This window comes from Schistocerca gregaria, chromosome 3 (genome assembly GCF_023897955.1).
Source record: "Schistocerca gregaria isolate iqSchGreg1 chromosome 3, iqSchGreg1.2, whole genome shotgun sequence".
Lineage (NCBI taxonomy): Eukaryota > Metazoa > Arthropoda > Insecta > Orthoptera > Acrididae > Schistocerca > Schistocerca gregaria.
The window spans coordinates 886,419,099-886,436,908 of record NC_064922.1 but is presented as its reverse complement, the minus strand read 5'-3'; the positions used below and the strand labels follow the sequence as shown (position 1 = coordinate 886,436,908).

The 17,810-nt window shown below is 42.6% G+C and overlaps 1 protein-coding gene across 1 annotated transcript in view; it reads left to right on the top strand.

Moving 5' to 3' along the window:
• The window catches only part of LOC126355655 (putative neural-cadherin 2), a 615,318-nt gene that overhangs the window by 507,657 nt on the left and 89,851 nt on the right, over positions 1–17,810 (top strand). The gene's annotated exons all lie outside the window — the stretch shown is intronic.

Sequence of the window (17,810 nt, the reverse complement as noted above, 5' to 3'; positions counted from 1 at the left end):
TTAGAGTAACGAAGATTTTTGTTAGGTAAGTGATTTGTGAAAGGTGTAGGTTAATGTTAGTCAGGGACATTCTTTTGTAGGGATTATTGAAAGTCAGATTGCGTTGCGCTAAAAATATTGTGTGTCAGTTTAGTGTTGATCAGAATAGGTAAAGAGCGAAATGTCTGAGTACGTTCAGTTCTGATCAGCAGCTTGAAAATCAAATAACATGGGGTTTACCAGCACAGTAATTCATAAATTTTTCTAAGGGGATGCTTCACAGTTGTCAAATACGCAAAATTTTACGTAATAAAAGTGCAACCTCTATAGAAAAACACAGTTACAATACAGTGCATAAACAAAGAGTTAATTCAATAAGACACAAAAATGTTAAGTCCCTGAAATAGAAAAGTTTACAAATACAAAAGGTTAGACATGATACACAGGTGCCTGAAAGAAAGAGATAAAAAAATAGTAGAAAAACACACGCGTTCACTGCTACTCCAAACAGACAATATCACTGGTGGCACAATTAGTCAAAAAAACTAAAGAACCTCCATCAGCACTCTGCCGTCAAAAACTCCAGGAAAAATAAAAAAAAATTACTTCACTATTCACAACACCGCGTCACAAGGGAGCGTTCTTTGCACTGAAAGGCGTGGGGAGTGACAGAAGCGTCGATGCTGCACCGGCCAGCAGATGTGCGGTGTAGTCGCCAGCTCGCCTCTCTCGCCTCGCGGTAATCCGTCCATTGGCGTACATGAAACAGGTGAATGGCGCTCTCACTGTTGCCCTAGCAATCCCTATTCAACTTAGCCTTAGTCCGTTACTACAGTACTACAGTAGACATTACGATGTCCCATATGACTTAATAAACACTCAGGTTATTAAGAAGAAAAATTTATGGATGTCCACTAAGTTAAATTTAGTTACTAAGTAAATGGTACAAAAAATAATAGCAATCATTAAGCAGGGGTAGCAAGAAACTTTTAAATGGAAAAACTTTCGGATAGCACAACCTATATACACTAGACACTAATAATCACTCAAACCATATCACTGTGTGGACAAGAAGAAATGTAATACATATAATCTAGGTTAAACAGATAGCAAGTGAAAAGCAAGAAAAAAATTGCGTATGGTAGTAACACATCCTAGTTAACTCTGACTCGATTAGAATATCCTCATAAAACATCATAAAAATCAGAAATGAATGTCTGTACTTAAGGACAACAGCATCTGACGTATATACAGATTCAGACACGTCACAATATATCACTCAGTCATTAATCTTGCTCATTATAGTATAGTTTAATGTTTTCTACGTGGTGTTTGCCCTCGTGGCATGAGGTTTGCTGTTGATTACACCCTCAAAATATGTTATATACTCTTTCCACTTGCTATGTTTCCAGTTTCGCACCTGGTCATCCGATGCATTGTGCCTTGAATTCTGATATCCGTAGCCGCCACCATGGACACAGAAACCACCGTAATGTATCCTGTCATTATAATTATTCCAGTGTCGTCCACTATGTCTATTGTCATGGTTTGAATGGGTATTTGTATTGGTTTCATTGTTCCCTGATACCCTCCTATCATCTTGTCTTCCTCCTGTTCCTTGTGACTCATACAACGGATTTAATTGTCCTGAGACTAATTTCATTGCCTCTGCGTCATCTTCAGAGATAGCTAGCTACTTATCCTGAACTCCAGTTGGTTGCTTGCTTATGGTCAGGGACACTATTGCTTCTGTCGTCACTGGTTCACCTAAATACAAGTTCCTCTCATAATTACCTTGAAAAAAATTCTTTAATTTCTGGTCACACGCTGCCTCAAACCTTTCTACCTTGGTATAGACGGTTGCGTAATTCATTTTGCATCCGTCGCGAACAGAATCGTTGAAAAAATTCGATTAATATCCTATGTTTACAGTGTTTCACTTCCTCTTCTAATTATTTGAAATGCTCATCATAAACCTCAACCATTTTAGTAAGTTCTTCCTTCACTTCTTTGACTTCCGATTCTACCTTTTCAAAACGTTTAGTATTGCCTGCAACGTTCTCAAGTGGAATGGTAACTTCATTTATCCTTTGATGACTTGATTCATCTCGCTTCTTTAGAGTCTCATTAGTTTCGTCGATCTTTTCATTGAGCACCTCGTTTATCTGCTCTACTGATCGCTTAATATCTTCCCGTAAGCCGGCCGGAGTGGCCGTGCGGTTCTGGGCGCTACAGTCTAGAGCCGAGCGACCGCTACGGTCGCAGGTTCGAATCCTGCCTCGGGCATGGATGTGTGTGTTGTCCTTAGGTTACTTAGGTTTAATTAGTTCTAAGTTCTAGGCGACTGATGACCTCAGAAGTTAAGTCGCATAGTGCTCTGAGCCATTTGAACCATTTTTTTCTTCCCGTAATTGTTTGTTTTCATGCCTCTGGTGCTTAATGTCTTCTTTTATTTGTTTGTTATTATTCAGTATTGTTTTGAACATATCCACGATAAACAGGTCAGGCCTAAGTTTACACTCATCCCATCTGGGCGTCTCCATGATTGGTGACGACACTGCATTAGGACTTCCCATCTCTGTGCGCAGACTACTATCCCCTTTACCGTAATCCTTCAACGTTTCATCACTACTTGCTTCTGTTTTTGTCTCCATCTGATTACCTTCGCCTGAAGGGGCTACTTTCACCTCCCTGTCTACTGCAGTTGAACCAACCTCATTATTTGCCATATTTAACCACAGATAAGTCACTCAAGCGAGCAATAAACGAATCACATCAACACTCGTAGCGCAGAATAGATGGCGATAACCACAACCAAACTACAACGCCGTACGCATTCAACGCTGTAATTCGTGCTCAGAAGCACACATAACATACAAGATCACATAACAGAAAAAAAGGAGAAAGAAAAGAAATAAATAAATGTAAGCTAATGCATAGTTCTGCAATTGTATTAATTGTGGATAAAAATTAGATTACTAAGTAAGCAGGAGCTGGCAGTGACATTTACTTTACTGTACGATCGGCAAGGTAAATATTGTCTCGTGATATTAATTTAATGATACAAAAGAATTTCAACTGTCACTGTTTTTTAATCACGTAATTATAGAATGTAATCTGCACTGCCAGTTAATTACTCTCGTTGCTTCAGTTGCGAGAGCGCGACTTACTTTGCGTTGTCTGCTGGCTCCGTAGTCGCGGCTCTTGCGTAGCGCCGACTCAGTTGACGCCGTCCGGCTGTCAGGACGGCACCCTCTCTGCAAAGCGTGCTCATATTTGCTGCGCCGCTCACTTCGTATACGGTGACGGCTGCTAAAAAGTTTTCACTTTCGCCCATAGGTGCCTTCAGCGTCGTCTTCCATAATGGCTGCCAAATAACTGTTCCCTTTCGCAAATAGGTGCCGCTATCGTCGTCAAAAGCGCACCACCGGGGAGTATGATTACTTCGTAGCACTAGTTCTTTGCACTATCACGGATCGGACGAGTATATACACTGTGTCATAAGTTCTTTAACGTACACATCCCACAGCTAGCGTGACGTCACTCAACAATCCAAATTATCAGTTATATAGAAATAGTTCACTCTCCAAATTAATTATACGGCAGTTCTTATCCGAAAATTGCAAGTCCTGAATACACGTCGCCATGTAACACGCCCGGGGGTACATATGGGCGAGGTACCTTAAAGTGGTTGTCGTTTCGACCGCGCGCCCTGTCCACACAACATTCCTGATAATCCCGCGGCGGTCGTACTGTTCTGCTCCACGCTGCTGCGGGCTTGTCTGAAATTATCCATCGACATATGCAAGCGAGTCAGGGGAGCCACTCATCCTCAGAACAACACTCTCCTACGTCTGGTATGAACAACAATATTCTGAGACGATTAAAGGAAATCGAAGGTTGCACTGTTTACATTCTAATTCAGAAGTGTTTATCCCAATTAATGGATGATTACCAGTCCACAATATCACTCAGACGAGCGTACGCGTGACCTAATGCGGCGCCGACGATTGTTGATGATGCGAAAGCCGAGTAATCGAACGAAAGCTCTTACGCTCGCCACGCATACACATATATCTGGTACCAGTCCTCCTTGACACTAGTAACAGATTTTAGCACTGTTCACAAAGTTAAATTTACAGTTCATAGTTCTCAGTCGTACGAGCGTGCGCGTAACCGTCGCGGCGCGGTTGATTGTTGATGATGCGGAACGCGATGATCGAACGCACGTTCACACGCTCACTACAAGATACTGGCACTTAAATTCTCTCTTTTGTGGTAAATATTACTGATTCACATTAGTTCATTCTTGGAGACCGAACACGGCGTGGATGATTGATACTGTACGGTACGACACGCAACGAGAGGATACATTCCCGGCGGGGTCAGGGATTTTCTCTGTCTCGTGATGGCTGGGTGTTGTGTGATGTCCTTAGGTTGGTTAGGGGACTGATGACCGTAGATGTTAAGTTCCGTAGTGCTCAGAGCCATTTGAACCATTTTTTTTTTGAGAGGATACACAAATATGTTATCAGCAGCACTGCTCATTTTTTAATTACTTCTTGACGCACTTTCCTCAGAATCATTTGCTTATTTTATTACTTTGTTTCTAGAATGAAAGTTTCACTCTACAGCGGAGTGTGCGCTGGTATGAAACTTCCTGGCAGATTAAAACTGTGTGCCGGACTCGAACTAGGGAAAGCTGTGAGGACGGGGCGTGAGTCGTGCTCGGGTATATCAGTTGGCTGAGCACTTGCCCGCGAAAGGTAAAGGTCCCGAGTTCGAGTCTCGGTCCGGCACACAGTTTTAATCTGCCAGCAAGTTTCATATCAGCGCACTCTCCGCTGTAGAGTGAAAATTTCATTCTAGCTCAAAGATAATCACCGGTAGAAGAAAAATTAGTCCGCCTCGGCTAAATGTGAGCCATGCGGCACAAAATGGTTCAAATGGCTCTGAGCACTGTGGGACGTAACTGCTGAGGTCATCAGTCTCCTTGACTGAGAACTACTTAAACCTAACTAACCTAAGAACATCACACACATCCATGCCCGAGGCAGCATTCGAACTTGCGACCGTAGCTGATGCGGCACAGTTCAATTCAGTACTCTAGTGCTTTAGCTGCAATACTGTAATCGAATACGAATAGAAGGGCCCTGGGAAGATGTTGCTTTCACTTGACACGACGTACTGCTTGAGAGACTAATCTTTTTGCGAATACTTAATCAAGTAGTGGTTCTCAGTGCCTAAGACAGCAATACAGAACTGAGCCGTAATTTTATATTTGGACTTTTTGCGTACAATACTAATTGAAAGTTGCTAGTTTCATCCCGGAAGGAGACAAACATTTTCCGTTTCTAACACTTCCAGACACGTAACGGTGTCAACAGCAGGTCCGTGTCGCAAGAAAAAACGCAAGGTTCGACATTTGCTGCGAAAGGTCAGGGGTCAGCCGCACACAGTGCTTGTTGTGCACGCAGGTCACGGAGGTTTGCCGCCGGACCCACGCAGAGCGACCACCGCCGCACGAATCGCAACGCACTCACGTTCCTTTGGCCGAGCAAGAGCTCCAGCTCTCGCGAACCGGCGTGTTTGCCACTTTACTAGCTTAGTAGAACTGAAGAGGCAGGTCAAGTAATAACGTAAACTCAACGCACCATCGTCTAAACTGATTGTTCAGAAGTCTTCGGAGCGTACGTCTGAGGCTCACCGGTGCCTTTTGCACTACACCTGTCGAGGGCTTATTGGAGATTCTCGGGATATGTCCGGTGGATATCGTGGTACTCTGCAGGGAAGCACTTTATTATTTGCTGCGTGAACAATATAATCATGTGTAAAAGATCACAGTAAGCCACATTACTTTTTCCTTTAATCGTATGATTAGAGCCCCCCGTCGGGCAGGCCGTTGGCGGGGGAGCCGCTCTTTCAATTTGACGCCAGTTAGGCGACCTGCAGTCGATGAGGATGATAGGATGATGACGATAAGAACAGCACACACCCAGTCCCTGGGCGGAGAAAATTCCCCGACCCAGCCGGGAATCTAATCCGGGCCCAGAGGGTTAACAGTCCGTCAGCCTGACCATTCAGCTACCGGGGGCGGACATATTACTGATAAAAGTCATTTATTAGACTGGAAGTAAGATGACTAACGGTCTGACTGGGACATAGAAGCACTGCTAGGCGGGTTTACAATATATTCCCAAGTACCAGGAACAGGCTCAAATTGCGCGACATTGCCTCTACCCGAGGCATGGTACACATATTAACAGTTCACGGTCCATATGCCAAACATTTATATCTAGAGGGATGAACTAACACACCAGTCTCTGAATGTGGAGAGGAACGTTCCGCTCACCATGTCGTTTTCAGTTCCCCCCCCCCCCCCCTTTCAGGTAAAGGGAGAGACTGCGGACAATTTGACTGCGATCTGCATAGAGTTGAAAGTGTCCAAAAGTTGTGGACTACAGCTACCATGATGAATATGTAAAAGGCAACTGCTTAACTTTCAGTCCATAAGATCAAGTGGACGCTCTGAATACCAAAATAACGTCAACAGATCGCAAGAAGCGTACCCTCCATTGTAGACAATGGTGGGCACACACAAATTTTCGTTAAATATAAAGAATGCTATAGCCAACCACACAGGTATTCGAGGATTTCCGGGGCACGCACTTGTCAGTGCGAGCAGTGTAGAGTAGGGCAACAACAACTGGTTTATTTGTAGACTTCGAGTAATTCCGAGGCTGCCAGAAACTTGTCTAGTAATACAAGCTGGACGTTATTCACTTGGAACTTTAGTTTATTCCTTCTATTTTTCTGTTTCTCATATTTGACTCTTATTGTCAATTTTCTGTTTATATTCTACATTAATATTACCAATGGTTACTGTTAACGTAATTTATTAATACATACACAATATAAATCATTGCGTATCACCATGACTATTGAATATGTACGACCTTTATAGAGCTTCCAGACATCAGGTCAAAATCCGTAGCAATAAATTAAAGTTGAGAATTTAATTTAATTGTTCAAATGTCCTGAGTGTATTGTAAGGTGTCAGGCAAATCCAACACCTTCCATGAAAACCCTGTCATGATAAGCAAATCCAGTAGTATGTCACATAGCTCCGAATAAATCGTGACATTAAATTAACCAAAATAATACGATCAACGAGTGACCAAATGGAATACCACAGACTAACACAAGAACACCTAAATGCATGTCATACCTTCCCACCGTGAAACAGACGCAGTTCCGAGGGGAGAAACGAGAACAGAAGCCGAGAGACGAATCGTGTAGGCTAGGAGGCCCTACGATAAGGGACAGACACCCACGTCGCCAGCTGACCGCTAAACCCCCCCCCCCCCCCCAGCCCATGTTAAAAGATAGAGCCCTCCAGAAGAACAGTATAGATCTTACGATAACACTAAAAGGACCACACCAACTGCAAGTTTTAGCGTGAGACTTTTTCGCGTCTCTGTTACGTTTCAAACGTTAAAAACATTGCCCCACCACGAAAAGTACAACGTTTCTCATTGGATAAACAAAATTTTGTAGGCGGAGCTTAAGGTTAACATTGAGACCTTGATTGGTCAGTTGAAAACACAGCCAGATAGCTTTTTTTAAACCAACTTCGGTAAATTGTAGTAAGGAGAAGTTAGGAGATAGTTGCTTCCGAGAGAGCAAGGTGAGCGGAGCTGTGCTGCCCGCCGTCCCCTGACGACCACCGACAAGCTAATGAACGCACGCGATGCCGCATAACAGCGCATAAAGCTTCACTCAGAACTGCAGAAGTCTCATCTGTTACACCCCCTTTTTGCGTAATACTAGTGTCGATCGTCAATTAAAGCTCATGGTGTTCACATTTGCCACTTGAAGTAAAAATCTGAAACGCGATGATTTTTCTCTTATACAGTTATTGAGAATCCACATCAGCCACTGTAATTTACGACAACTTAGATAAGTAATTAACGATAATTGAGGGTCACTGTAGACCATTTTGATAGTTTTCTCTTTTGTGAAACTTAATTTAAACCTAGATTATAGATGTGATATGGCATAGGTCATCCTTCGATCGATTGTATAACTTGGAAACCCATTTAGGGAATATTCGTTCACATTTCTGTTGAACGCAGTTGGTTTTTAGCATCCTGTATTAAAACATCTCCTTTTATCAATAGTGCAATTTATAAACAATGTTTTGTGAGTAGAATAAAATTTCTAATGGTAAACTTAACTGCTTTGTCGACGTTATTTTACCAGCTAACTAGAAATAGGAAAGCCTTGAACCCCTTCCACAAAAATTTAGTTAGTATTAAGATTCTTTTACAGGGAGTGCAGTGGAGCTGACGCTGAAATCATTAAGTATTTGGTTATATCATCGCTAGTCTCACTGAACTCTTCTGAATTCTACATGTCATGTGTGGTCTGGCGTCTCCTTACCAGCAAAAATTTCCAGGTTCAAACTAGGCAGTTCCCTAAAAAAAAACACGCCCAGAGCGCGAAAGTAGTAGGGAGACACGATATAGAACAAACAGACACCACGTAGAATGTTAGAGTATATACTGAACAAAACTTGAAATTCAAATCGCGTGTTATGAATGAATGGTGTCCATATCAACATTAAATCTACTGTCGAGATGGAGAAGCACGGCAAGCTACCACTCTTGGATGTTTTGGTTGAGCGGAAGGCAGGAGGTCAGCTTGGTCATTCAGTGTACCGGAAATGAACACACACTTATCGTTACTTGAACGCCAATAGTTTCCACGACCCTGTACACAAGAAAGCGGTCCTGAACACGTTGGTTCACATAGCCAAGATTATCTCTGACGACGGCCGCTGCAGCCTGAATTGCAGAACTTTCGGGGAAAATGGATACAGCAAAAAACATCGCTAACGCTTTCAAAGGCCGCCGATTGATCTCAGTGTCTACTCACCACACACTATCCAGCCCCAGCTTCCCACATCTCCATGGTCCTTGGCTAATATACGATTATATGTTCGTTTTATATCATTGCCTTTGTATGCTGTAATTTCTTTCACTTTAATATTGTTATTTTATATTAATAACCAATGTTGCCTTTGAAGCCAGCGTGTTACTACTATGTAATTATTTAACCCAATGGTTTTTATACCACAGGGTCAATGTGTGGCGATGTATATGAAATTTTCTCTACATACGTTATTATCTTTAAGGTTTTATTTTATTTCAATTATTTGTGAATTTCCTTCGATTTTAGATTACTTACCTAATGATGTACAACTAAGAAAACATTTTATTTCCTCCACTTGATGTATACAGGCGATGTTTTAATGTATTTATTTTAATCACAAGTGTGTCGTTATAAAGCGTTTGTTCGTCGTGTCTACCAGTGGACTAGTCTCTTCCGGCTTCACCTGGCGCTTCTCTGTTGCGCCCCTCCCCCCCCCCCCCCCCCTACAACACGAGTTTTGATTTGTGTCCAATATAGTCCCTACTTTATGGATTTTTATATGATTTACATTTGTTTTGTAACTACACACGACATACGACATCCAGGTCTTGTCAGTTTCATCTGATTATTATAATTATACTGAACTAGTAAGTATTAATGCTCACCCATACTGTCACATGGTGGCCGAGTAATCTTCCTGAAAGGCGCAACTGCAGTAGTAGTTCACTTTCGTACTGTCTTATGGATAAAACAGGTGACTTCATCGATATGCATGACGTGTTCACTCACCCTCGTATATTATCATATTTTATTTCGATATGTTTCAAGTTTTGTATAATGGTCAGTATCTACTATTATGCGCTGTGTGTTATTTGTGTTTTTTTACGAATTTTTCAGATTAATCTGATGATGGTGTATAAATCGAAACGCGTAATTAAAGAAAGTAGCCACCACGCGACTTGTGATTTACACGTATTTTTATAGCTTCACTGACAACCTTCCCATTCCTGTTTTGTTTTACTCTGTTTCATTTCTGAAAATGTCGTGTTCAGTTCTGTTTTTTAAAAACTCTTCAAAGAGGTCATAAAGTTGGCCTGATTCTTGGAGAGCTTCTATATGAACATTCCGTCATGAACATAAAGAAGCGAATTGTATTTATGTTAACAGTTCTGTACCTTTATTGCGATAGACACTAAAATACTAGGAGCTGTGCACAGGATGGGAAAGGTTATTCCGCAGGCGACGTTATACGACTTATCACGAAAATTAAAGTCACAGAACATCGCTATTCCTTAGCATGTTAGTTGTGGACGTCCTTGCTTACATTCTTTCAACATCTCCGTTAGAATTTATAGTTGCCAGTTCACCCAAACTTACTACTTGGTAAAAGGTCGGAAACGGGGAAACAAAGCTAGAACTTCATGTCCTCTGAACACCAGTGTCACTACATATGGCCGGCCGCTATGACCGAGCGATACTAGGCGCTTCAAACCGGAACCGAGCTGGTGCTGCGGTCGCAGGTTCGAATCCTACCTCGGGCATGGATGTGTGTGACGTCCTTAGGTTAGTTAGGTGCAAGTAGTTCTAAGTCTAGGGGAGTGATGAACTCAGATGTTATGCCCCACAGTGCTTAGAGCCATTTGAACCATTACATATGGTACATTAAATCAGCTAGATATAGTTACAGAGGGAACTGCGCTAATCTTACTGCACTAATTTAATAGAAAAAAGTAAAATAAATAGAGATGGATATGAAGTCCAGTTGTTCGTTATACGAGTTTAGTGGACTAGTGAGGGGGAGCTCCCCGTTTGTCAGTTAATACTCTAACACTCGTTACCACTTTTTACAACCGGAAATTAAATTTGTAATAAATTATTGTCAGTTCTTATAATTCCCAGTTTTTACAGGTGTAAACTCTTGGTTATGCTTGTTCTTCTTAAATCACGTTCATAATTTTCTGCTGGTGCCAGTACGATCTTTTCAAGTTATTTTGCTCGTGATGTATACTTTTGCCTACCTGAAAACCAATACAAATCAATAAATTACGATTGTTGCAGTAGTTATTCGGAGATGGAGGGTCGCATAGGATGGAGTAGCACTGAGAGCTGCATCAAACCAGTTCTCGGATTGAAGACCACAACAACACTACGCTAAAATTTCTTATGTCTTCAGAAGACAAGCCGGGACGTATGAAACGCTAGCTCAGAGCCCTTTATAGGGCATTTACAAGGTCATCAATACAAATCAATTACAAAGATAAAGGGAGTAAAAAAAATTGCATACTCCATTACCTGTAATATCGTTTTAACACGTTGCGTGGTACTGTCATAAAATGAACTTGCTTATCAGTCCTTTGATGTCTTTATTTCATCTAATAATACAGACTATTACAAAATAAATGAGTCTGATGAGGGTCATTAGACACAATATAATTACGCGTTTTATTTTTTTCACTGATGAGTTATTATCAGTGATGTAAGAGGCCATTTTCAGACAGCATCTTCCTTTCTGGACACCTCTACTCTTTCTCTTTTCATTTAGACTTCCGTTTAAATTTCTTGTCGGAGAGTTATTCCTATGGATATGAGAAACCAGTTTATTACGCAGTATTATTCTCTGACTATAGCTTCTGCTCTTCTTGTTTGCTGTTCGACTTTCGTTTAAGTTTCTCATTTCTTCTTCCTTTAAATTAAGCATACGAGGAACAGAGTTTGATATTAGCCCCGTTATAGCTTTCGTCTGCTTGTAGGCGAATTGCATTTGGCCCTGAGTGCAGCTGAGGAGAAAAATCCAGCCCTAACATTTAGAACACGGAAAGGCCAGCAGGATGGCACGACTGCATAATCCCGCAGAGCGTACAGCTTTTTTTGCCACAGCAATGTTTGGCCTCAGTCGGTGAGTGGACGTACCTGTGTCGACATCTACATCTACATTTATACTCCGCAAGCCACCCAACGGTGTGTGGTGGAGGGCACTTTACGTGCCACTGTCATTATCCCCCTTTCCTGTTCCAGTCGAATATGGTTCGCGGGAAGAACGACTGCCGAAAGCCTCCGTGCGCGCTCGAATCTCTCTAATTTTATATTCGTGATCTCCGCGGGAGGTATAAGTAGAGGGAAGCAATATATTCGATACCTCATCCAGAAACGCACCCTCTCGATACCTGGACAGCAAGCTACACCGCGATGCAGAGCAGCCCTCTTGCAGAGTCTGCCACTTGAGTTTGCTAAACATCTCCGTAACGCTATCACGCTTACCAAATAACCCTGTGACGAAACGCGCTGCTCTTTTTTGGATCTTCTCTATCTCCTCCGTCAACCCGATCTGGTACGGATCCCACACTGATGAGCAAAACTCAAGTATAGAGCGAACGAGTGTTTTGTAAGCCATCTCCTTTTTTAATGGACTACATTTTCTAAGGACTCTCCAAATGAATCTCAACTTGGCACCCGCCTTACCAACAATTAATTTTATATGTTCATTCCACTTCAAATCTTTCCGTGTCCATACTCCCAGATATTTTACAGAAGTAACTGCTACCAGTGTGTGTTCCGCTATCATAATCATACAATAAAGGATCCTTCTTTCTATGTATTCGCAATACCTTACATTTGTCTTTGTTAAGGGTCTGTTGCCACTCCCTGCACCAAGTGCCTTCCTGCATTTCGCTGCAATTTTCTAATGCTGCAACTTCTCTGTGTACTACAGCACCATCCGCGAAAAGCCGCATGGAACTCCCGACACTATCTACTAGGTCATATATATATATATATATTGTGAAAAGCAATGGTCCCATAACACTCCCCTTTGGCACGCTAGAGGCTACTTTAACGTCTGTAGACGTCTCTCCATTGATAACAACATGCTGTGTTCTGTTTGCTAAAAACTCTTCAATCCAGCCACACAGCTGGTCTGATATTCCGTAGGCTCTTACTTTGTTTATCAGGCGACAGTGCGGAACTGTATCGAACGCCTTCCGGAAGTCAAGGAAAATAGCATCTACCTGGGAGCCTGTATCTAATATTTTCTGGGTCTCACGAACAAATAAAGCGAGTTGGGTCTCACACGATGGCTGTTTCCGGAATCCATGTTGATTCCTACAGAGTAGATTCTGGGTTTCCAGAAATGACATGTTACGCGAGCAAAAAACATGTTCTAAAATTCTACAACAAATCGATGTCAGAGATATAGGCTTATAGTTTTGCTCATATGCTCGACGACCCTTCTTGAAAACTGGAACTACCTGTGCTTGTTTCCAATCATTTGTAACTTTCCGTTCCTCTGGAGACTTGCGGCACACGGCTAGTCTGGTCCAGTGGACTTTCGTCTGTTGAGTGATTCCAGTTGCTTTTCTATTCCTTGGATACTTATTTCGATGTCAGCCATTTTTTCGTTCGTGCGAGGATTTAGAGGAGGAACTGCAGTGCGGTCTTCCTCTGTGAAACAGCTTTGGAAAAAGGTGTTTAGCATTTCAGTTTTACGCGTGTCACAGCATGTGACGCCCTAATATCCGGCCTGGCTTTTGAGAGCAGAGGCAGCCAGTATACTGCTGGGGCGTGTGGACCGCTGTCACTCTGTCCGAGCAGCAAAGTTCTCCCGCACCTGTTGTCGGTGTGTCAGCTGTTTCCTCCCGCTGCGCTTTGCCATTGCTGAGCTTTCAGCTGCAGCTTGCGCTTCTGCAGCCACAGTTCACTTTCGTTGTTCGTATAAAAAGCATTTTATGATGGAATACCTGCTTCAGAATAACACTCTGCTTTACGATACCAGTCATCCATATTACATGAGAAAAAGTTGGAGGAAGAATATGGCGGAAGAGAGCAGAGGAATTGTGGTACAGAAATCGTTAAGTATTAGTTACTGCAAGTAGCAACTACAATCCGCCGATGGACGTAGCGAACCGGATGGCATTTTCAATTCCAAATACGACGAACAGAAACAACAACAAATATGATGGAAGCTGATGAGATTACCGCGACCATTACAATTGATGACAGAGACAAGTACATCACAGGAACACAATCTAATGAAATATTGGACAAACCGGGAGATCCTTTGCCAAAAAATAAACAGAAATGAGACGCCAATAGCATGATGCACCAGACCAGAAACGGTTCCGAAGAGAGAGCTACGAAAAGATAGACTATGTGCGAATGCAGTGGAAGAAGAAACCAAAGATATGCCAAAATCAAATCTGACAGCAAAAGTGTTTTAGACTGTATCTGAAACCGAAGGGGATATATTATGTAACTCAATGATATCATGTCAATTATTAAGATCGTTATCATCTAACGAGTCGTTTATTCAGAGAACATTCGACACTGCATACAGGATATTCGGAAACTCCCGTTACATACTTCGAGAACTTCTAGAGAAACGTGAGTATTGGAACCTATTCCGGAAACGTCATCCAACGACGCTACAGAGCGTCAAAGTTACAGGCACCGCAACTTGACACAGGGCGATACCGTGATGATGATACAGACTTTCAAGGATAATGGAGAAGCATAAATGTATTAGTCCGAGGTAATGGTCCCTGTACCGGAAGCAAATGAGTCGTAAGCTATAAGCGATAACCGTTCTTTTATCTCTGACATTGGAATTCATGTACCGGTACAGCTGTTGCTAAGACTGTAGGCTATGCAACTTGCAGGGGTGGCAGTACGGTACCAAGACAAGGAAACATGTCTAGAAAACATTTGGTTCTAAAATGCACACATTAAGAGTTATAAGCACTTGTTCAATAGAGATGTTTTCACACTAAATAATATGAGCACGTGTTCATAACTCCTCAGACATGCATTTTAGAGCCCATGTTTAATATATATTCTCCTTGTTCTGGTCCGCAGTACCGCTTTTGAAAGATGTGTACCCTATTCGTTTAGAAACAACAGTATGAGTACATGTATTTCAATGTCAGAGATATGAGAATGATTTTCGCTTGTAACTTCCGTCTCATTCGTTTCCGAACCAGAGACACTTAACTCAGATTCATAAATTTATCCGTCTCCATCATCTTTGTAACATCATAACGGAATAATCCTGTATATACATACATTTACAGGCACTGGCGCCTGTGACGTAGACGCTCTGTAGGACATGTGACCCTTAATTGAAAAGTGTCATGACGATCACTCCACTGGCAAAAGATTTGGATTAGCCCCATTCGGGTCTCCGGAGGGGTCTGCCAAGGGGGAGGTGACCATGAGAAAAACATTGAATACCTTAAGGAATGAAAACCGTCTAAGAGTCGGGTCGTGAAATTTCAGAAGTTTTAATGTGTTAAGGAAGCCATAAAATAAAAATAGGTAAATGCATAGGCTCAATCTAGATGTGAAGACGAGTATTTCTGGTCATATGAGTATAGGGTCATATCAGCAGCAGCTGAAAATGGTATAAAGGGAGGAGGATTCGTTATGAATAGGAAGGCAGGGCAGAGAGTGTGTCACTGTGAACAGTTCGGTTATAGGATTGTTCTCATGAGAACCGAAACAAATCAACACCAACAATGACTATTCTTGCCGACGTCGAAAGCTTAGGATGGAGAGGGGAGAGAGAGAGAGAGAGAGAGAGAGAGAGAGAGAGAGAGAGAGAGAGAGAGAGAGAGAATGAGTGAGTATCTGAGGATATTGATCAGGTAGTTCAGTAAGTATAGGGAGATGAAAATGTAATAGGCACAAAGATTGAGATGCAGTTAAAGGGGAAGAAGTAGAAGAAAAGGTTATGCGAAAAAATGGGCTTGGTACTAGGAATGAAAGAGGAGAAAGTCAGAGTTCTGCAATAAATTTCAGCTAGTAATAAGGAATGTCCTGTTCAAGCGACGCAAGAGGAGGAGTTATAGTTGGAAAAGCCCGGGAGATACAGGAAGATATTAGTTAGATTACATAATGCTCAATCCGAGATTCCAAAGTCAGATACTGAATTGTAAGGCATATCCAGGAGCAGACATAAACTCATCTCACAATTTAGTGGTGATGAAGGGTAGGCTGAAGTTTGACACTAGTCAGCAAAAATCACTGAGTAAAGAAGTGGGATACGGAAGTACTAAGGAATCAAGAGATACGATTGAAGTTTTCTACACCTGCAGATACTGCGATAAGGAATTGCTCTGCAGGCAGATAAGTTGAAGAGGAATAGACATCTTCAAAAAAAAAAAAAAAAAGGAACCACAGAAATCGGATAGAAATGTATGATACCAAGAAGGTACGGAAGAAATACTTTAGCTTATCGATGAAACAAAGAAGTACAAACATTTTCTTGGGAAATTCAGGAATACAGAGAAAGTAAGCCACTTAGGAATGGAATAAACAGAAAGTGAAGGGAAGCTAAGGAAAACCGTCTAAATAAAATATGTGAAAAAATCGAAAAGGAAATGAAGGATGGCTCAGCATATAGAAAAGTCAGAACAACCTTCAGTGAAATTAAAAGCAAGGTAGGTAACATTAAGGGTACACTGGGAATTCCACTGTTAAATGCGGAGTAGACAGCCGATAGGCGGAAAGAATACACTGAAGTGGTCTGTGAGGGGCAAGACTTGTCTGGTGACGTGATAGAAGAAGAAACAGGAGTCGATAAAGAAGACATAAGTATGATTCTTGAGTTTCTCCCGGCGTATTTGATAATCAAAATATCCACGGGTGTACTGCCGGTCTACAGTGTCCAACGGGGACAATATTTCGGCGATCATACATGTCGCCATCATCAGGTGAACTGACGGACTGAGCTCCTGTGAACGTCCCGGTACGGAGATCCGTACGCTATGGCTGCTCAGGGGTAACTGGGTTCGGTCGCGGCGTCGGCCGATTTAAATACCCTCCGCCCGCGGCGCACTCCCTCGCGGTCGCGCGGTGGAATAGATTGAGACGGCGTCTGAGATGACGTCGGTGTGGTGGCTCTGTCCGCCGTGGTCGTCACAACTATCCGTTTGCTCGATTTACTCTTGATTAACCCAATCGCTGATTCCCGAGCCTTGCTAAGATTGTAGCCATAGTCACGGTTTATAAGGTCGTCATTGTTGCGAATTTCAATGGCCTCTCTAACAATGCTGTCCCAGTATCTCGACGTCAGTACCAGAATCCTCGTGCGTTCATACTCTATAGCGTGAATTTCCGACAAACAATGTTCAGCGACCGCCGACTTGCTCGGATACATCAGTTGAGTGTGGCTCTGGTGTTCACGGCATCGCTCCTCGACGGTACGCATCGTCTGACCAATATACGACTTGCCACATTGACACGGAATCTGGTGCACGCGGGCCTTCCTCAAACCGAGGTCATCTTTGCCGCTCCTCACCAGTGCACGAGTTTCATTTGGAGGACAAAACACAGTTCCGACCCGGTGTTCCTTCAAAATGCGGGCGATTTTCCCTGAGAGTGCGCCTGTATATGGAATAAACAGGTTGTGCTGTAGTGGTTGGGCGTAGAGCACGTTGAATCTGCCACTCTGAGTACCCATTTTTTCGAAATACAGTTCTCAGATGTTGCAATTCCTGGAGTAGACTCTCTGCGTCAGAGATAGTGCGCGCCCTATGTACTAGATTTTTAAGTACCCCATTCCTCTGTGAAGGGTGGTGGCAGCTGTGTACGTGCAAATACAGATCAGTGTGAGTTGTCTTCCCATACACCCCATGACCTAGGGTGCCGTCAGCCCTTCTCTTAACCAAGACGTCAAGGAAAGGTAATTTACCCTCCGTTTAAGTCTCCATAGTGAATTTGATGTTGGGGTGTATGGAGTTTAGATGTGTAAGGAAGTCATGGAGTTTATCCATACCATGTGGCCAGATGACGAACGTGTCGTCCACGTAACGGAAAAAGCAAGTAGGTTTCCATTCGGATGACGACAGGGCTTCCTCCTCGAAGTTCTCCATGTACAAATTCGCTACCACCGGTGAGAGTGGGCT